At 44.1% G+C, this 22,746-nt stretch overlaps 1 pseudogene; it reads left to right on the plus strand.

Annotated features, from left to right (window-relative positions):
- The window catches only part of LOC119361239, a 126,912-nt pseudogene extending 106,435 nt beyond the window's left edge, over window positions 1-20,477 (plus strand).
- The last annotated feature ends 2,269 nt before the right edge of the window (window positions 20,478-22,746 follow it).

Consider the following 22,746-nt stretch of genomic DNA (forward strand, 5'->3'; position numbering starts at 1 on the left):
AGAGCGAGGTCCCCATGGATGTTGCATCATCCCACAGCAGTGGCACCGGCCCAATCATGCATTATGAATTGCCAACTGTTGATGCTCTACAGGCTAAACTAGTGATAGAAAGAGATTCTGCTTCTGCACTTAGAGATGAAGTTGACATGTTGAGGAAGCAAACAGCACAATCACAAGCAGTACTCAAGACAACCATTAAATATTTGGTGGATTTCAAAACGAAGCAAGCTGAGACTGACCAGATTGTTAAGGTCCTGAAGGAAAAAGGGAAATTAAATTCCTACTTGGTAAATCATAGGTAAAATGTTCTTTCCATCGTTGAATAACCTTTGTGTTGTCTGTTCATGTAATCAATCAAACCATTTGTTTTAGAGATCATGTAATAATTGTTTTTTTTTGTTTTTTGGTTTGTAATTTTATTTGAGCACAAGTCTGTATTAATTGATAAGACTCAGAGACATTTCATTTGGATTGTTGTGCCAGACCTACAAATATGCCAATCGGGTTGAATGTGCATTTAGCAATAGTAGTAGTATAGATGGACCATAAGTGGCACGCATCGGAAAGGGCCAAGATGATGGCTAAAAAAAGGATGTTGTTGTAGCCAAAAAAAGTATAGCGGCCTGGCTTATGTATGTTATTTGATATTATTGATCCATATACTCTATAAGTGTTTATATGTCTGTTAGTTCTGTACATTCTTGGTTGATTGACTCGGTATTTGAATCTTGATACATCGCTTGTGTACATATCTAAATGGGAGTACACATTATGCTGCGTGTGACATTTGAGTTGGACATGAAGTGTTCCAAATATTCGAATTCACCTTAAACTGGATTCTAGCTTCTGAATTTGAGTATCGGCATTTGTAAACCATATTCATATATGACAGTGGAATACATCTTTGTCGTCCTTTTGAAGATATATAAAAACACATAGAATGATTTATAAAGATTCAATATAGGAATACAAAATGGATTCGAATTTAGTTGCCAGGGTAAACATGGATGCTTATTGTCCCAAAATTCGAAAGAAGCGGCAAAATGTCCACTCCCACATCGGCTGCCCGAAGCCAAGTGTTTGGGAGATGGAAATTACTGTCTACCCATTACACGGACAATCCATCGGCCCGATTTCCACTGCTCTAAATAGGGGTAGGCTAGTAACTTCAATTAGACATGACACGACCGCCTCTGAGCCCATTCCGACATGGTGGGCGTCAAACATGGGCGGCAAAACACATTTGATTCAAGCTCGTCCGAAAGACCTCTGTTTCTCCCTCCATTCCCCATTCATACACGATGGGCGGCAAAACAAACTCGACTCGGCCGAAATCGATGTAGGCAAATATTTTCAACAGGGACAGGTTTGTAACTTCACTCAGACGTGACACAACCGCCCTACCTGTCAGCCCCGTTCATACACCATGGGCGCCAACCATGGGCGCCAACCACCCTCTCCTCACCCGAAATTGCTCTAGGCAAATATTGGCGAGATGTGAGATTACCATCCTATCCCCAACCAACGAGGCGTCCAAATTTTAAACGGGGACTAAGTTCGTAACTTTCCCATATTTCAGACAGGCGTGTCCCAAAAATATGGTTCCCTGTACCTCTCCCTCCATTTTCCCATTCATACACTGTCCGCGCTAAAACACCCCATCCCCACACCAGCCTCCGTCCGCCATCCCATCCATCGCCGCCGTCCTCCACCACATCCATCGCCACCGTCCTCCACCATGCCGGAGCGCCTACCAAGACCGCGTCGTCCACTGCTAGAGATGGACGTTTCTCATCCACGGCGACGGACCAATAGCCTTGCATCACGTCCTCTCGCTTCATCGGCGCCGTCGTCCTCTTTGCTGGGGCCGCTCACACGACCTTCTCTTCCACCGCAACCGGACTTATCCCCTGATGCACCCGTCTACCGTCGCAGATCTGCTTCAACGCCACCGACAGCCATCGCACCGCCGATGCCTACACGGCGCCGCAAGAGAGGTGGTACTTCATATCTCCTCAACTTTTTGATCTCAACCAGAAAATAGATCTTAACTTGGTTACTCTACTTTCTTTTCAGCTCTTAGAATTTAGTTCTTAGTTCGAAGCAAACAATGGATGCTAAATATCATTTCTCCGGTTTGCAGCTTCAAATCTGCCATGGCACAGCCATAATACGGTTTTAATTGATCATGCTTAGGGTTTAATTGATCATGTTGGTTCCGTGGTGGTTTCTTTAATAGAAATCGGAGGGGAAACCCTCTTTTGCTAAAAAATATGCTTAGAGTTTCCCCCTTTTATGATCACTATACGATCAGAATATGTGCTTCGTGTCATAATAACACTGCTCCACCCATCAAGCTAAACAAGCTTAGTTGTTCAAATATGAATCTGATATTATTAAAACAGAGTTGTTTAATTGGTCAGCTAAATGTTCCTAAATTAGTTTCGAAAATGCATGTTCGTCGCTCGGGTGTGTATCTCTACAGGGTGCCCATAGTGGGCCGGCCCACCCTGGGATTTTGGGTCGTCCCAGGCCTCGATTCCCCTCTGTTCTGCTGCGCGCTTCCGATCTCTACTCGCCCCCAGCCGCCTGCCTCGCTGGCGACTTGCCGTCCCTAGACGGCATTACTCTAGGAGCAGACGCCGGACTAATAGGAGGCCAGGAGCCGCTCGCCCAACATCATCACCGCTGCCCGGGCACGCCACCGTGCCTACCTTCCCAATCCGTTCAGGGCTCAGGCGTGCAGCACCCACCAAGCCAACCCGATTTATCCTGAGATACGTCCTCAACACTCAGCAGCCACTCCTCATCACCCATTTTTAATTGATTCATTACTCATTAGGCAGCACTGTCATTAGGGTTTGTTGTGTGCTCAGTGCTACCTACACTTAATGGTTCATATGTATTTCGGTAATCTTTAGTACCTCTAAAGTTCACAGGGTTTTCAAAATTCTGGCCCTCGGAACAGACACTAGTCATTTTGGATTGTTGGTCGTAGTGACATTGACCCAGATTACTAATGCAAGCCAGGTTTGTTGACAATTTTACTTGTCTTTCTTACTCATTCGATATAATATCCAATTATTCACGTCGATTAGTTGCAAACAATAAGTGCTAGACAAACTTCTTCATTCAGATTTTGGACGGTCTCTTACTGCAGTTACAATCTGCATACTTGTCCTAGTAAGCTCACAAGTAAATGATTGATTCACTACATCTATGCTTTCCTTGTCATATTTGTTGTCAATATTCTTTTAGGGTGGACCACCCTGTTTCTAAATACTGGAACCGTAGACATGAGTGAATAGTATTTCTCTATGTGATCTCTTCCATCATGTGTGGGCAACGAACACTGCGTTGTATAGAAAGAAAGTGTCATTTCCAACTTTTACATAGGTTTCGATCTTTTACATGGAATACAATCTGCCTACTTGCTTTGTGTCGCACTACCAACACTCCACCCTTGAAGCTAAACATTATGCCACTCATAATTGCTTAGTTTATTTGTTCAAATACGAATTTCATATGATTCTAATGTTCCTGCTTCAGTTTTGAAATGTGTGCTGGCCTGTTATAGAGACATAAGGGGTTTGTATTTCTGTGTGTGGTCTGGTCAGCAGGTTGGGGAGGTGAACTTTGCATATGCAGGGGTTTATAGGGAGAAACTCTTCGAGTTGAATCCGTAATGCATTCCATAGATAATCTGACTACTTTTTATGTTTTCATGAATCTTAGATTCTGAACAGCACATAATGATTATGAGCTTGCGCGCATGAAAAGAATAAAGCAGAACAATGCCATGGCTGTCAAACTTGGCATTAAGGGACTGAAATCAAGTCTGGATGCAATGCAATGCAAACGCTCTCCACCTACAGATTCATGCTCATAATATAATCCTAACAGTGATTCTGAGCTAGAGGGAGACCTAAGTCAATGTAGCTCCCTAGTGGAGGAGTCAGAGGAAGATGCCCTATCTTATTCAACCATCAAGGTACTTGCTCTAACTTTACAAGGTTACATTGCTCGCACATATCTTGCAACTGATGCTTTGCATTGCTTCTACTTTGTTGAACTGCCATTAGCTTAGTTTACACATCGTGTATGTGAATACGCCCTGCCTATCCATTTTCAGTACATATTCCATCTATCATCATACAATATTTATCCATTCAAATGATGTTCTTGTGTATCAGACGTTCAAAAGGAAGAGGGCGATTGCTGATCGTGGAGGAGCACAAACAAAGTATTTGGAAAAGGTAGTGACACCTGATAAATCAAATAGCCCATTAGGTGTAGTTGCAATATCACCTGACCCACAAAACACCCCAACTCTAGCAGACTCTAGCCCTACTACACAGGTCATTTCTGATGCCCCAACTCAGTAGACCCCAACTGTAGCAAACAATATGATTATGCCAGTTGACATAGCACCAGCTGTACGGCGCAAAACCCCCATTCCAGCAAAGAGTACACCAAATCCAGTTGCCAAATCCCTTTTCGAACCAGAGAGAGCCCCAATTGCAGCAAATAGGACCCCTATTCCACTTCTTCCCAGTTTAGAAGACGAAGCTTATGTTGTTGTCAGGAACTTTGTGCGCATCTTTCCTTCATGGAAAGATTATACCACAGACACAGAACAATTTCCAGTCTTCCTCCGCAACTTACGCCTAAGTAATGTACTAATGTTATTCATGGTCATTACTGCATATGTTTCTGCTGACAGAAGACACAAGATTTCATTCTTTTAAATAGGCGAGGAGCAAACTGGATTGTGATGACGAGCATGTTGGGTTTCGTAGTAATTTCAAAAAATTTCCTACGCGCACACAGGATCATGTGATGCATAGCAACGAGAGGAGAGTGTTGTCTACGTACCCAACGCAGACCGACTGCGGAAGCGATGACACGACGTAGAGGAAGTAGTCGTACGTCTTCACGATCCAACCGATCAAGTACCGAAACTACGGCACCTCCGAGTTCGAGCACACGTTCAGCTCGATGACGATCCCCGGACTCCGATCCAGCAAAGTGTCGGGGAAGAGTTTCGTCAGCACGACGGCGTGGTGACGATCTTGATGAACTACAGCAGCAGGGCTTCGCCTAAACTCCGCTACAGTATTATCGAGGAATATGGTGGCAGGGGGCACCGCACACGGCTAAGGAATCGATCACGTGGATCAACTTGTGTCAACTTGTGTGTTTAGAGGTGCCCCTGCCTCCGTATATAAAGGAGGAGAGGAGGGGAGGCTGGCCGGCCAAAGAGGGAGGCGCAGGAGAGTCCTACTCCCTCTGGGAGTAGGATTCCTCCCCCCAATCCTAGTCCAACTAGGATTCCTCGGAGGGGAAGGGAGAGAGGGGGGCGGCCACCTTCTCCTAGTCCTAATAGGACTAGGGGAGGGGAAAGAGGCGCAGCCACCTTGGGCTGCCCCTTTCTCCTTTCCACTAAGGCCCATGATGGCCCATATGGCTCCCGGGGGGTTCCGGTAACCTCCCGGTAACCCGGTAAAATCCCGATTTCACCCGGAACAATTCCGATGTCCAAACATAGGCTTCCAATATATCAATCTTTACGTCTCGACCATTTCGAGACTCCTCGTCATGTCCGTGATCACATCCGGGACTCCGAACAACCTTCGGTACATCAAAATGCATAAACTCATAATATAACTGTCATCGTAACCTTAAGCGTGCGGACCCTACGGGTTCGAGAACAATGTAGACATGACCGAGACATGTCTCTGGTCAATAACCAATAGCGGGACCTGGATGCCCATATTGGCTCCTACATATTCTACGAAGATCTTTATCGGTCAGACCGCATAACAACATACGTTGTTCCCTTTGTCATCGGTATGTTACTTGCCCGAGATTCAATCGTCGGTATCCAATACCTAGTTCAATCTCGTTAACGGCAAGTCTCTTTACTCGTTCCGTAATACATCATCTCACAACTAACATATTAGTTGTAATGCTTGCAAGGCTTATGTGATGTGTATTACCGAGAGGGCCCAGAGATACCTCTCCGACAATCGGAGTGACAAATCCTAATCTCGAAATACGCCAACCCAACATCGACCATTGGAGACACCTGTAGTACTCCTTTATAATCACCCATTTACGTTGTGACGTTTGGTAGTACCCAAAGTGTTCCTCCGGTAAACGGGAGTTGCATAATCTCATAGTCATAGGAACATGTATAAGTCATGAAGAAAGCAATAGCAACATACTAAACGATCAGGTGCTAAGCTAATGGAATGGGTCATGTCAATCAGATCATTCTACTAATGATGTGACCTCGTTAATCAAATAACAACTCATTTGTTCATGGTTAGGAAACATAACCATCTTTGATTAACGAGCTAGTCAAGTAGAGGCATACTAGTGACACTCTGTTTGTCTATGTATTCACACATGTATTATGTTTCCGGAAAATACAATTCTAGCATGAATAATAAACATTTATCATGATTATAAGGAAATAAATAATAACTTTATTATTGCCTCTAGGGCATATTTCCTTCAGTCTCCCACTTGCACTAGAGTCAATAATCTAGTTCACATCGCCATGTGATTTAATAGCAATAGTTCACATCACCTTGTGATTAACACCCATAGTTCACATCAATATGTGATCAACACCCAAAGGGTTTACTAGATTCAGTAATCTAGTTCACATCGCTATGTGATTAACACCCAAGGAGTATTAAGGTGTGATCATGTTTTGCTTGTGAGAAAATTTTAGTCAACGGGTCTGTCACATTCAGATCCGTAAGTATTTTTGCAAATATTTATGTCAACAATGCTCTGCATGGAGCTACTCTAGCTAATTGCTCCCACTTTCAATATGTATCCAGATCGAGACTTAGAGTCATCTGGATCAGTGTAAAAGTTTGCACTGATGTAACTTTTACAACAAACTCTTTTATCACCTCCATAATTGAGAAACATCTCCTTAGTCCTTACTAAGGATATTCTTGACCAATGTCCAGTGATCTACTCCTAGATCACTATTGTACTCCCTTGCCAAATACAGAGCAAGGTATACAATAGGTCTGGTACAAAGCATAGCATACTTTATAGAACCTATGACTGAGGCATATGGAATGACTTTTCATTCTCTTTCTATTTTCTACTGTGGTCGGGATTTGAGTCTTACTCAATTTCATACCTTTGCAACACAGGCAAGAACTCTTTCTTTAACTGTTCCATTTTGAACTTCTTCAAAATTTTGTCAAGGTATGTGCTTTGTGAAAGTCCAATTAAGCGTCTTGATCTATCTCTATAGATCTTAATGCCTAATATGTAAGCAGCTTCACCGAGGTCTTTCATTGAAAAACTTTTATTCAAGTATCCCTTTATGCTATCCAGAAATTCTATATCATTTCCAATCAGTAATATGTCATCCACATATAATATCAGAAATGCTACAGAGCTCCCACTCACTTTCTTGTAAATACAGGCTTCTCCGAAAGTCTGTATAAAACCAAATGCTTTGATCACACTATCAAAACGTTTATTCCAACTCCGAGAGGCTTGCACCAGTCCATAAATGGATCGCTGGAGCTTGCACACTTTGTTAGCTTCCTTTGGATCGATAAAACCTTCTGGTTGCATCATATACAACTCTTCTTCCAGAAATCCATTCAGGAATGCAATTTTGACATCCATTTGCCAAATTTCATAATCATAAAATGCGGCAATTGCTAACATGATTCGGACGGACTTAAGCATCGCTACGGGTGAGAAGGTCTCATCGTAGTCAATTCCTTGAACTTGCCAAAAACCTTTTGCGACAAGTCGAGCTTTGTAGACAGTAACATTACCATCAGCGTCAGTCTTCTTCTTAAAGATCCATTTATTCTCAATTGCTTGCCGATCATCGGGCAAGTCAACCAAAGTCCATACTTTGTTCTCATACATGGATCCCATCTCAGATTTCATGGCTTCTAGCCACTTTGCGGAATCTGGGCTCACCATCGCTTCTTCATAGTTCGTAGGTTCATCATGATCTAGTAGCATGACCTCCAGAACAGGATTACCGTACCACTTTGGTGCGGATCTTACTCTGGTTGATCTACGCGGTTCAGTAGTATCTTGATCTGAAGTGTCATGATCATTATCATTAGCTTCCTCACTAAGTGGTGTAGGTATCACTGAAACAGTTTTCTGTGATGAACTACTTTCCAGTAAGGGAGCAGGTACAGTTACCTCGTCAAGTTCTACTTTCCTCCCACTCACTTCTTTCGAGAGAAATTCCTTCTCTAGAAATGATCCATTCTTAGCAACGAATGTTTTTGCCTTCGGATCTGTGATAGAAGGTGTACCCAACAGTTTCCTTTGGGTATCCTATGAAGACACATTTCTCCGATTTGGGTTCGAGCTTATCAGGTTGAAGTTTTTTTCACATAAGCATCGCAGCCCCAAACTTTAAGAAACGACAACTTTGGTTTCTTGCTAAACCACAGTTCATAAGGCGTCGTCTCAACGGATTTTGATGGTGCCCTATTTAACGTGAATGCAGCTGTCTCTAATGCATAACCCCAAAACGATAGTGGTAGATCGGTAAGACACATCATAGATCGCACCATATCTAATAAAGTACGGTTATGACGTTCGGACACACCATTATATTGTGGTGTTCTAGGTGGCATAAGTAGTGAAACTATTTCACATTGTTTTTAACTGAAGGCCAAACTCGTAACTCAAATACTCTTCTCTACGATCAGATCGTAGAAACTTTATTTTCTTGTTACGATGATTTTTCACTTCACTCTGAAATTCTTTGAACTTTTCAAATGTTTCAGACTTATGTTTCATCAAGTAGATATACTCATATCTGCTCAAATCATCTGTGAAGATCAGAAAATAATGATACCTGTCGAGAGCCTCAATATTCATCGGACTACATACATCAGTATGTATGATTTTCAACAAATCTATTGCTCGCTCCATTGTTCCGAAGAACAGAGTCTTTAGTCATCTTGCCCATGAGGCATGGTTCGCAAGCATCAACTGATTCATAATCAAGTGATTCCAAAAGCCCATCAGTATGGAGTTTCTTCATGCGCTTTACACCAATATGACCTAAACGGCAGTGCTACAAACAAGTTGCACTTATCATTATTAACTTTGCATCTTTTGGTTTCAATATTATGATTATGTGTATCACTATGATCGAGATCCAACGAACTATTTTCATTGGGTGTGTAACCATATAAGGTTTCATTCATGTAAACAGAACAACAATTTATTCTCTTACTTAAATGAATAACCGTATTACAATGAACATGATCAAATCATATTCATGCTCAACGCCAACACCAAATAACACTTATTCAGGTTCAACACTAATCCCGAAAGTATAGGGAGTGTGCGACGATGATCATATCAATCTTGGAACCACTTCCAACATACATCGTCACTTCACCCTTAACTAGTCTCTGTTTATTCTGCAACTCCCGTTTTGAGTTACTAATCTTTAGCAACTGAACTAGTATCAAATACTGAGGGGTTGCTATAAACACTAGTAAAGTACACATCAATAACATGTATATCAAATATACTTATGTTCACTTTGCCATCCTTCTTTTCCGCCAATCACTTGGGGTAGATCCGCTTCCAGTGACCAGTCCCTTTGCAGTAGAAGCACTTAGTCTCAGGCTTAGGACCAGACTTGGGCTTCTTCACTTGAGCAACAACTTGCTTGCTGTTCTTCTTGAAGTTCCCCTTCTTCCCTTTGCCCTTTTCTTGAAACTAGTGGTCTTGTCAATCATCAACACTTGATGCTCTTTCTTGATTTCTACCTTCGTCGATTTCAATATCACGAAGAGCTCGGGAATCGTTTTCGTCATCCCTTGCATACTATAGTTCATCATGAAGTTCAGTAACTTAGTGATGGTGACTAGAGAATTCTGTCAATCACTATCTTATCTGGAAGATTAACTCCCACTTGATTCAAGCAATTGAAGTACCCAGACAATCTGAGCACATGCTCACTAGTTGAGCGATTCTCCTCCATCTTTTAGCTATAGAACTTGTTGAAGACTTCATATCTCTCAACTCGGGTATTTGCTTGAAATATTAACTTCAATTACTGGAACATCTCATATGGTCCATGATGTTCAAAACATCTTTGAAGTCCCGATTCTAAGCCGTTAAGCATGGTGCACTTAAACTATCAAGTAGTCATCATATTGAGCTAGCCAAACGTTCATAACGTCTGCATCTGCTCCTGCAATAGGTCCGTCACCTAGCGGTGCATCAAGGACATAATTCTTCTGTGCAGCAATGAGGATAAACCTCAGATCGCGGATCAAATCCGCATCATTGCTACTAACATTTTTCAACACAATTTTCTCTAGGAACATATCAAAATAAACACAGGGAAGCAACAACGCGAGCTATCGATCTACAACATAATTTGCAAAATACTACCGGGACTAAGTTCATGATAAATTTAAGTTCAATTAATCATATTACTTAAGAACTCCCACTTAGATAGATATCCCTCTAATCTTCTGAGTGATCACGTGATCCAAATCAACTAAACCATAACCGATCATCACGTGAGATGGAGTAGTTTCATTGGTGAACATCTTTATGTTGATCATATCTACTATATGATTCACGCTCGACCTTTCGGTCTCCGTGTTCCGAGGCCATATCTGCATATGCTAGGCTCGTCAATTTTAACCTGAGTATTCTGCGTGCGCAACTGTTTTGCACCCGTTGTATTTGAACGTAGAGCCTATCACACCCGATCATCACGTGGTGTCTCAGCACGAAGAACTTTCGCAACGGTGCATACTCAGGGAGAACACTTCTTGATAATTTAGTGAGAGATCATCTTATAATGCTACCGTCAATCAAAGCAAGATAAGATGCATAAAAAGATAAACATCACATGCAATCAATATAAGTGATATGATATGGCCATCATCATCTTGTGCTTGTGATCTCCATCTCCGAAGCACCGTCATGATCACCATCGTCACCGGCGCGACACCTTGATCTCCATCGTAGTATCGTTGTCGTTTCGCCAATCTTATGCTTCCACGACTATCACTACCGTTTAGTAATAAAGTAAAGCATTACATCGCGATTGCATTGCATACAATAAAGCGACAACCATATGGCTCCTGCCAGTTGCCGATAACTCGGTTACAAAACATGATCATCTCATACAATAAAATTCAGCATCATGCCTTGACCATATCACATCACAACATGCCCTGCAAAAACAAGTTAGACGTCCTCTACTTTGTTGTTGCATGTTTTACGTGGCTGCTACGGGCTTAAGTAAGAACCAATCTCACCTACGCATCAAAACCACAACGATAGTTTGTCAAATAGACTCCGTTTTAACCTTCGCAAGGACCGGGCGTAGCCATACTTGGTTCAACTAAAGTTGGAGAGGCAGTCGCCCGCAAGCCATCTCTGTGCAAAGCACGTCGAGGGAACCGGTCTCGCGTAAGCGTACGCGTAAGGTTGGTCCGGGTCGTCTCGTCCAACAATACCGCCGAACCAAAATATGACATGCTGGTAGGCAGTATGACTTGTATCGTCCACAACTCACTTGTGTTCTACTCGTGTATATAACATCAACATCATTAACCTAGGCTCTGATACCACTGTTGGGTTTCGTAGTAATTTCAAAAATTTTCCTACGCGCACACAGGATCATGTGATGCATAGCAACGAGAGGAGAGTGTTGTCTACGTACCCAACGCAGACCGACTGCGGAAGCGATGACACGACGTAGAGGAAGTAGTCGTACGTCTTCACGATCCAACCGATCAAGTACCGAAACTACGGCACCTCCGAGTTCGAGCACACGTTCAGCTCGATGACGATCCCCGGACTCCGATCCAGCAAAGTGTCGGGGAAGAGTTTCGTCAGCACGACGGCGTGGTGACGATCTTGATGAACTACAGCAGCAGGGCTTCGCCTAAACTCCGCTACAGTATTATCGAGGAATATGGTGGCAGGGGGCACCGCACACGGCTAAGGAATCGATCACGTGGATCAACTTGTGTCAACTTGTGTGTTTAGAGGTGCCCCTGCCTCCGTATATAAAGGATGGAGGAGGAGGAGGCCGGCCAAGGCAAAGGTGCGGCCAGGATAGGGAGTCCTACTAGGACTCCAAGTCCTAGTAGGAGTCCACCAAGAGGGGAGGAAGGGAGAAGGAATAGGAGGAGAAGGAGAGGTGGCCGGCCCCCTTTTCCCTAGTCCAATTCGGACCAAAGGGGAGGGGGGGCGCAGCAGCCTTTTTCCTCTTCCCACTAAAGCCCATCAAGGCCCATTACTTCTCCCGTAACTACCCGGTACTCCGAAAAATACCCGAATCACTCGGAACCTTTCCGATGTCTGAATATAGTCGTCCAATATATCGATCTTTACGTCTCGACCATTTCGAGACTCCTCGTCATGTCCCCGATCTCATCCGGGACTCCGAACTCCTTCGGTACATCAAAATGCATAAACTCATAATATAACTGTCATCGTAACCTTAAGCGTGCGGACCATACGGGTTCGAGAACAATGTAGACATGACCAAGACACGTTTCCGGTCAATAACCAATAGCGGGACCTGGATGCCCATATTGGCTCCTACATATTCTACGAAGATCTTTATCGGTCAGACCGCATAACGACATACGTTGTTCCCTTTGTCATCGGTATGTTACTTGCCCGAGATTTGATCGTCGGTATCCAATACCTAGTTCAATCTCGTTACCGGCAAGTCTCTTTACTCGTTCCGTAATACATCATCTCACAACTAACATATTAGTTGTAATGCTTGCAAGGCTTATGTGATGTGTATTACCGAGAGGGCCCAGAGATACCTCTCCGACAATCGGAGTGACAAATCCTAATCTCGAAATACGCCAACCCAACATCGACCATTGGAGACACCTGTAGTACTCCTTTATAATCACCCATTTACGTTGTGACGTTTGGTAGTACCCAAAGTGTTCCTCCGGTAAACGGGAGTTGCATAATCTCATAGTCATAGGAACATGTATAAGTCATGAAGAAAGCAATAGCAACATACTAAACGATCAGGTGCTAAGCTAATGGAATGGGTCATGTCAATCAGATCATTCTACTAATGATGTGACCTCGTTAATCAAATAACAACTCATTTGTTCATGGTTAGGAAACATAACCATCTTTGATTAACGAGCTAGTCAAGTAGAGGCATACTAGTGACACTCTGTTTGTCTATGTATTCACACATGTATTATGTTTCCGGAAAATACAATTCTAGCATGAATAATAAACATTTATCATGATTATAAGGAAATAAATAATAACTTTATTATTGCCTCTAGGGCATATTTCCTTCAGAGCAAGGGTTGGTTGCGCTTTTCAAGCACTCATTGATGAAGTATCGTTCCTACCTAAGGCAAGCGCACTTCGATGGCAAGCCTCTGAACGAAATTTCTGTAAAGTCTCCGGTGCTACATTTATCCGACGGTGACTGGAATAATCTTGTTACACATTGGTCTCGGCTGCAACGTAAGGTACTGTCTATGATATCACATCACAATTTGAACTACATTTCTGCATTTGCCTTAATGTCTCACTTGTACGAAAACTGTTAGCAGAAGAACATTCGTTCTCAAGGGACCACAGAATCTCGCAACTATACTGCACACTGCATTGCTCTTGTGAGTACCTCTTGCCTTGTATGACCATACTTACTTTCATAGCTGTTTGATTATGTAGCATCACTGCACATGTTAGCCTCGTAATTATCCATTTGGTGGACATTATAAGATCTGAATGGACTCTTACATAAATTTAGAATCAACCCAATGCTTTTGAAGAGGTTTAGCTCTGTAGTCCTCTTGTAAGGACTGAACGTGGTCTATCACTATACTTACATTAACAGCTACTCCCTCCGTCCCATAATATAAGAACGTTTTGTACAGTACACCAGTGTTCAAAACACTCTTGTATTATGGGAAGAGGGATTGGTTCATTTTGTAGCATTCTGCATCTTATCTCCCTCGCCCACCATTTACTAAAAAACATCAGATCTATATTTACTCTTACCAACAAGTAGAATACACAGACAATGCCAGTGCAGAAGTGTAGCCCATTGCTCTTGTCAGTACATTTTGTCTTGTAACGCTTGTACTTCCAGGGATTGGTAGTTGATTATGTAGCATCAATCTGCATCTTATCTTCATTATCCTCTATCCCTTCCGGTATTATCATATCTATAATTACTCTCTACAAAATGTAGAGTACAGGCAATGCTTATGAAGAAGATTATGTGCTGGAATTCTTGAGTTATCCTTCCCTTGACATGGAGAAGGGCATTATAAAGCCGGTGTTAACTGTTAATGTAAGTCAGTCCTTCTAAAGCCTTTATCCTCAACTGCTGTTTAATTTGCTCATACTCCCTATCGTTTACTGCTGTTTAGTTTGTTGTTTCTACCAAAATGCATGTTCGCAAGAACCGTGAGTTCTAAGTTTTACTTGTAAAACCAAATTCCTTATTCATACCATGCACATTACTTAATACTCCCTATATGTATGCTTGTTTTTGTGGATCTATAATCCAGTGTGTGGTGAAGTAGCCCACGTTTGCACCTTGTCATCTCCTGTTTTATCTTACTGATGTGGCTGATGATATGAACAACATGCCATGCACATTATCCAAAATAGATACAATGATTTTATTTGCCCTTCATCTATGCTTTGTTATGTTAACATGGTAATCCAATAGTGTGGTGAAGCTCCCCGCATTATGAACAATGCCAAATTATGCTATTGATATTTTGAACTTACTCTTTATTTTCTAATTTCAAATTGGATGGAATTGACAGCACAGTTATCATCTTTGTTTATACACGTGCAAAACATGTCATCTCTCTGCTTTGTTTCAGGGTGATATGCCTGACGGCATGCACAAGTCTGCTGAAGGCTCTGAGACAAACCCAACATATATTGCAGCAAAGAAGGCAAAACATCTTGAAGATAGCGAGACAACCCCAAAGTCTTGTCTTGATGCAGTGTTCAAGTTACTTGAGACTAATAGTCAGACAAGCTCACAGAATTTGTTGTCTGAATCAGTTCGACTTCTTCAGTCACAAGTTCTAGCAGAAAGGCATTCTACAACTCAACTTTGACTTGAAGTCCTATCTCTAAGAAAGATTGCGGAGAACACCAATGAGAACCTCATCGCTAAACAGCTACACCTGGAAGCTATGACCGACATGCTAGGCCGGTCTCACAGCCTTGCTCAGCAGCTTGCGCAGCAGTTTCCCCGCAAGGCTAACCTTTCTTGAACTGTCTTGGAAGTGGTCTCGGTTCGGTATTATTTTTTTACGCTGCAATGGTGCCCAGTTTTTGTATTCTGCTTCTTCATTGCGTTTTATGATCACTGGTGGCGAACTTCGATGCCCAGTGGATGTAATATACCGTAAATCCTTTATTGTATAGTGTAGGTTTATTCTTAGTTACTATGCTGTAATTTCTTTATTGTATAGAGTAGGTTTGTTCTTAATTCCTACTAGTTACTGCCATCATTCGCTATCTGAAAAAAATCAGATGTAGTCGACCAGGCCGAAACATTCGACTCTAACAGGCCTGGTTTTTAGTGGGCCACAATTGGGCCGGCCTGCATCTTTCTTGGGCCCAAATGATTGGGGCCTTCACACATTGCGCCAGGCCCAAACTTACACCGGCCTATATTTTAGTTGGGCCTTTTGTCAACCCAGCGCTTAGTTTGGCCCAGGTAGCGTTGGGCCATTAACAGGCTGAATATTGTACTGGCCTGTTATGGCCGAGATGAAACCACGGGCCTTTAGCAGGCCAAAATGCATGTTGGTTCTCAATTTTCACTAGTCGTCAACGGGCCTTCAGTAGGCCGAATTGTAGACCGGGCCTTTTTGGGCCCAGTTAGCTCACGGGCCGTTACCAGGCCGAAACATATCTCGGGCCTTAGTTGGCCCACTGATATCATGGGCCTTTAAGAGGCCGAAAGCTTATTACAGGCATCAATGGGCTGAATTACGCGACATGCCTTTAACAGGCCCAAAGTCACGTTGGGCTTAACTGTTGCCACCTTTAGCACAGGCCGTTAGTGGGCCTGATGTCCCGTCGGACCATATATGGCCCATGGGCAGCACGGGCCATTCCCAGGCCGAAAGTCACACCGGGCTGAAATGGGCCCATGTCTACATCAGGCCTCTAACAGGTCGAAAGTCACTGGGTTGTAGTTGGGCCCAAATATTCGGCGAACAATTAATGGGCCAGATCTGGCTTTGGGCCGCAAATGGGCCCAAATATTGGGCGAACAATTAACAGGCCAGATCTGGCTTCGCGCCGTAAACAGGCCCAAATATTGGGCGAACAATTAATGGGCCAGATATGGCTTCGGGCCGTAATGGGCCTTTATTAAGCAGGCCGTTGTTGGCTGGCCCACTAGTACCTGATTAAGTACTACGGGCCTTTGATTGGGCCGGACTTTTTAACCTATATGGGCCTCTGTTGGGCCCAGCCACGTGTCGACGTATCATAGGCATGTCTCCTCCAATGGACGGGCGACATCTGGCCCACTGACGAGCTGACAAGTGTTCCCTTCAGCCAATCCGAATTTTAGACGTGGAAATTTCCCATTGGTCAGGGCTGTTAATGGGTTATCAGATCCAAAATCCGACCCGATAGCTTAACGGCGTTCCGTTACGGTGAATGCCACGTGTCGGTCACCCTTGATGAAAGCACTTATGTGACGTGTGATTTATCGTCATGGAAGTGGACACTTCAGTGATGATAATTTTGGTAATGTCATGGAACACTTCTATGGCAGCACAGGTATGACTATCTTGATTCTGTCATAAAATCGTCATGGATGTACATGCATGAAAAAAAACGTGACCTACTGTGACAAACATGTATCATCACGGAAGTGTATTTTTTTGTAGTGTTGCCACCGAACAAGTTCAATATCAAGAGCAAGCTCAAGATCAAGAACAAGCTCAAGACGACGCTCATGACGATCAATTTATCGCTGCTCAACTCTCTCTTGAGGAGCAATTGGAGCGTCGTGCCGCCAAGATTGCGTCCAAGCTTACTACCAAAGACCACCTCATGAAGAATGTGCTTGGAAGCTTAAGAAAGGGGGTAAGAACTCGTAGACAATTAGCTAACTATTGTGAACATCATGCATTTGTTTCTTGTGTTGAACCCCAAAGGTCTATGAGGCGCTCGAGGACTCGGATTGGCTTAATGCCATGCATGAAGAACTCAACAACTTCAAGCATAACAAGGTGTGGAGATTGGTACCAAGGCCAAAGGAGAACCATAATGTCATTGGAACTAAATGGATATTCAAGGACAAGCAAGATGCTCACGGGATTATCATTCGCAACAAGGCTCGTTTGGTGGCACAAGGCTACTCCCAATTCGAGGGTATTGACTACGGTGAAACCTTTTTTCCTGTTGCTCGCATTGAATCTATTCATTTGTCGATTGCTTATGCTTCTCATCATAACTTCAAGTTGAAACAAATGGATGTGAAGAGTTCTTTTCTTAATGGTCCTATTAATGAGTTAGTGTATGTGAAACAACCCCCGGGGTTTGAGGATCCTGAGTACCCCAATCATGTGTACCAACTCGATAAGGCGCTCTATGGCCTTAAACAAGCCCCACGTGTGTGGTATGAGCACCATACCGAGTTGTTGCAAGATCGTGGGTTTGAATTTGGGAAAATTGACCCCACTCTTTTTACTAAGAAGGTCAAAGGGGAGTTGTTTGTATGCCAACTATATGTTGATGATATTATCTTTGGTTCTCCTAACAAAGCTTTCAATGAGGAGTTTGCCGCACTCATGACCTAGAAGTTCAAGATGTCCATGATGGGAGAGTTGAAGTTCTTTCTCGGGTTCGAAATCAAACAAAGAAGAGAAGGAACCTTCATCAACCAAGCCAAATACACTCAAGACATGCTCAAGAGATTCAAGCTAAGTGATGGCAAGCCAGCTTCTACACCAATGCCTACCAAATGCCAACTTGACATTGATCCCAATGGTAAAGCGGTGGATCAAAAGGTATATCGTTCTACGATTGGCTCCTTGCTTTACCTTTGTGCATCTAGACCGGATATCATGTTGAGTGTGGGAATTTGTGCACGGTTTCAAGCCTCACCTAAGGAAAGCCACTTTGTGGCGGTCAAGCGCATCTTTCGATATTTGGCTCATACCCCAAACTTTGGTTTATGGTACCCTAGAGGAGCAAAATTCAATCTCGTGGGCTTTTCGGATTCAGATTGGGCGGGAGACAAAGTGGATAGGAAGCCAACTTTCAGAGGGTGTCAATTTCTTAGTTGCTCTTTGGTGAGTTGGTCTTCTAAGAAGCAAAGTTGTGTGTCTCTCTCCTCCACCGAAGCCGAGTATGTGGCCGCCGGTAGTTTTTGTTCTCAACTCTTATGGATGAGGCAAACCTTGAAGGATTACGGTGTCACTTGTGACAAAGTGCCTCTTTGGTGTGAAAATGAAAGTGCCATCCAGATTTCTCTCAACCCGGTGCAACATTTCAAGACGAAGCATATTGAGATTCGGTATCACTTCATCCGGGATCACATTAGGCGAGGAGAGATTGAGCTTAACTATGTCAACACTCATGATAACCTTGCAGATATTTTCACGAAGCCGTTGGATGAAGCAAGATTTCGCGAGTTAAGGCATGAGCTAAATATCATTGATTTGAGCAATGTGGCTTGAATCTAGGCACACCCCACCACACTCATCATCATTTCTTACTCTAGATGTAGGCATGGATTTAGGGGGAGTGTTGTTCTCTCAATGAACTCTCCCTCCCCCTATTATGCCAAAATTAACTCAATCTTTCACATTGGCCACTCTTGATGGTACTTGTGCTTCAAAGATGAGTTTTGGTCATGGGCCCAAGGTTAAAATCTTCACGGTGCCATACCAATTGACTCAAACATAGGTGGCCTCGGCCACCTCCCTCTCTTGAGAGGTGCTTGTTCGAGTAGTTTCCTTAGGGTGTTGTTTGTGCTTCGAGTTACTCTAGGTTGCCCTTGGTTTATTTGTCTATTGAACTTGGAGCATCTCTTTCTTGTGTTGTGCTTTTTGTGTCTCCATCCCAAGCCTATCTCTATGCTTCAACCACCCTAGTCTTGCATAAGCCATCTTTTATTTTCTGGGACGTTCTGTCTCCCTGCCGGCAGTACTATCATTGTGAGGGAGCGGTACTACCGCTCCAAGCGGTACTACCGCTCCAAGCGGTACTACCATTCCGTCAGCGGTACTACTGCTCGTGCGGTACTACCGGGCCTCCTGCCCGGCTGTAGTATCGGGGCGGTACTACCGCTACTCCTAGCGGTACTACCGCTCGCTGTGGGGGTTAAGTGTCAGGCAGAGGGAGTTCTAAATACCCCGTACCCTTTCACTCTCCCTCCACACGCCTCTCTCTCACACATGCAATGAAGAACTGCCCCGACAACCGCTCCGGCTGGCCGATTCCTTGTCGTCTTCAATGATTCCGTCTGGTGGAGTCCTTCCCCACCACCTCCTCTCGCCATAGAATCCGGTATTACCCCCATTCGTTGTTCCTATGGTTCTATCTTTTGAATCTAGGCTTCTAGGGCAATGCATGTTGGTTTCTCGATTTTTGGCTAAATCGGGGCTTGAGTAGGACATTGAATGACAGCTAGATAGGAGGATTGAAGTTTTAGTTGAACATTTTTGAATTTGTGACCTCCGATACTACCGGATCTGGGACGGTCGTGCGTCAGTTCCCAAAGCGGTACTACCACTCCAGAGCTGAGCGGTACTACCGCTCCAGAGCTAAGCGGTACTACCACCCCAGTTTTGCGGTACTACCGCTCGAGGCCCCAGCTTCCAGAATGCTCACCTAAGCCTTCCTTTCTAACTTTTTATTCTCCTTGGCTTATGCATAGTTTGTATTCATGCTTTCCCTTTTGGTTTTGTGTCTCTTCAGGTGGAAGTAGCTCCATGGTTCGTCGCAAGAATGTGAATCCCCCATCCAAGCGTGGGAGCACCCACCTTGCCAGAGTTGTGTGTTCAGAAGATTCAGAAGAGGTTGCCCCCACACCGCCACCTGCTCGTCGTCAGTCTGCCAGCAACAAGGGAAAATCCAATGTCAAGATAGCTGCTCGCAAGAAGAAGGAACCTGTCAAGACAGCTGCTGAGTTGAAGCAAAATGAGTATTGGCAATACCGTGAGAAAAATCCCTACCTCCTTCCTCAGGATCCCTCTCTTGTTGGCACTCTGTTCTGGACCAAGGACCAATCTCTTGTGTATTTTGAGCGGCTAAAGGGAAGGAAGAACCTATTTGTGAAGACAAATTTAATCGACATGGAAAACATGGAGAAGTACCATGCATATTTTGGAGAAGCTCGTGCCCTCTGTGAACAGCTCAACAGCGTGCCCCTCATGACTTTCAACTATAATTTCGATGCAGAGTTGGTTGCATAGTTCTTTGCAACCATATGGTATGTCACAAACACCAAGCGCACCTTGATTTGAATGGCCAATGGCAAGCAGTTGCGCACCACTTGGGGTGCTTTTATGGAGCTTCTGGGATATCCTGATGAGGGGCTGAGGAAGCCCCTTGGCCTTTGTCCTCACCATGAAGGGGGGCCTACTCACAAGGATGAGTTGCTTCCTCATATGATCATCACCAAGACAGAGAAAGGTGTCAAGAAGGAGCTGAAGCCGTTCTTTGACATTATGCATCGCATTTTCAGGCACACTCTCTTTCCTCGGATTGACAACTTGGACATGGTGCATGGGCACCTTGTGGATATGTTACTGTTATGTCACTCTGAGAAGGGCACGGATGCAGTCTTGAATGTCTCTCATGTCATGTGGAAGGAGCTAGTGAATGCTACTTATGGAGATCATTGCCCGATTTATGCTCCCTTCCTCTTCAAGTTGATTCAGACTACATGGAGCTCCACTTTCCCTGGTGAGCCTCTTGAGACCGGACCCTTGACTTCTCATGATGTCCCCAACTTGTGCCCGAAGGAGCTTTAGGCCTCCACTACTCTCCTGATGCGGCAGTCCCTTCGGCTTCTAGAGAGGATCAGGGTGATGATGTGAGTTTGCTCCCGGAACTAAGCATTCCTCTGGCCAGTCGGGTTGGGCGGCTAAGCTCAAGCACAAGGTGAAGAAGCTCTTTTGCCTTCAGACCGATGTTCAGCACAAGATGTACTTGGCACATGTGGATGCCAAGAAGGCTCGTCGGGAGGGGAAGGCTATTATGAGGAAGCTTGAGATTCTAGTTCAGGATGGCTCTAAGGATCGTATCACTCCGGAGGACAAGTGGATTTCTTCACACTCTCATTGGACGGACTCGGATGAGTCCAATGCTGCTACATCTGCTCCAGCTCAGGATCAGGAGATCGAGGAGGAGACCGACGAGTCTGATGAGGAGTCCGTTGATGGGTCTAATTCTGAGGAGTCTAACGAGTCCATGGGAGGAGACTAGTGCCATCTGGAGTTGCGTTAGGTCACTCTTTGCCCCTTTTGGTGTCTCGATGCCAAAGGGGGAGAGGTTTAGGACCGGGGATTTGTCGAGTCACAAGCTTGGTTCTTTTTGCTTTTGAGTTTCTTCTTGTGAACTATTTTTCTTTGTTTGCTTTGGTTTGGTGTGAGACTCTATCATATGGTGTAAGACATATGCTACCCTAGTTTTCCTTATTATGACCTTATGTGCATCAGATTATGCTTATTGTTCTTATTGCTTTCCATGCTTAGTGTCACTTATTTTGTTGCAAGGATGGCCTTGTCTATAAAATATAGGGGGAGTGTTGATCCTAGTGTGTGTGTTCTGCAGTCCAAAGCATATCTATAGAATGCACACATCTAGGGGGAGCCTGTCTATATTTTATAGATTTTGGGTTTGCTTATGATCATATTTTATATCTCTTTGTGCAAATCCCGTATTGTCATCAATCCACCAAAAAGGGGGAGATTATAAGCGCATATTTCTCCCTAAGTGGTTTTGGTGATTGATGGCAATACGTTTTGCGGACTAATTATGTGCATTGGCCTTTTTAGAGACTATATCTATAGGCACGAGACGGTTTTTCTCCCCTCGATGGTAGAGTGTGAAGACGGTTATTTTCTGACGATTTCTTTTTAGTGGATTTGAGTCATAGGAGATCCGTACTATTAAGAGGGGGTCCGCATTGGAAAGGTATGGGTGGAATCGACATGTACACAGCCCCACATGCACCCACAGCTTCCTTTCCCTTCTCTGGAGCGTATCCATATGTTTTCTGTGGTTTTTCAGTGTCCTGCAAGCGGTAGTACCACTGGTGCCCATGGTAGTACCGCTTATGTGGTAGTACCGCTGGGTACTTCCGTGGTACTACCGCTTAGGGTTTCCCCGAGCGTGCAACATTCTGTTGCCGATCTGCAATTAACGGTAGTAGGGCGGTAGTAGCATTGTACTACCGCCAGACTGCCAGTACTACCGCTGCCACTACCGCTTGCGGGTTTTTCCTCTGTGCAAGCTTCTGTTCTCACTTTGCGCTAAGCGGTAGTAGAGCGGCACTAAGACGGTAGTACCGCTTGGCACAATACTACCGCCCTAGCACCCTCTACTACTGCTGCCTCTCCAGGTCTAAAATCCCTAAGTGGTAGTACCGCTTAGGGGCAGCTATAGTCCCGCTCCGGCGGCACTACCGTGGATACAACCAGTGTATTTTAGGCCTTTGCGGGGTAGTCCGCCTAACCG

Source organism: Triticum dicoccoides, chromosome 2B (assembly GCF_002162155.2).
Source record: "Triticum dicoccoides isolate Atlit2015 ecotype Zavitan chromosome 2B, WEW_v2.0, whole genome shotgun sequence".
Classification (NCBI taxonomy): domain Eukaryota; kingdom Viridiplantae; phylum Streptophyta; class Magnoliopsida; order Poales; family Poaceae; genus Triticum; species Triticum dicoccoides.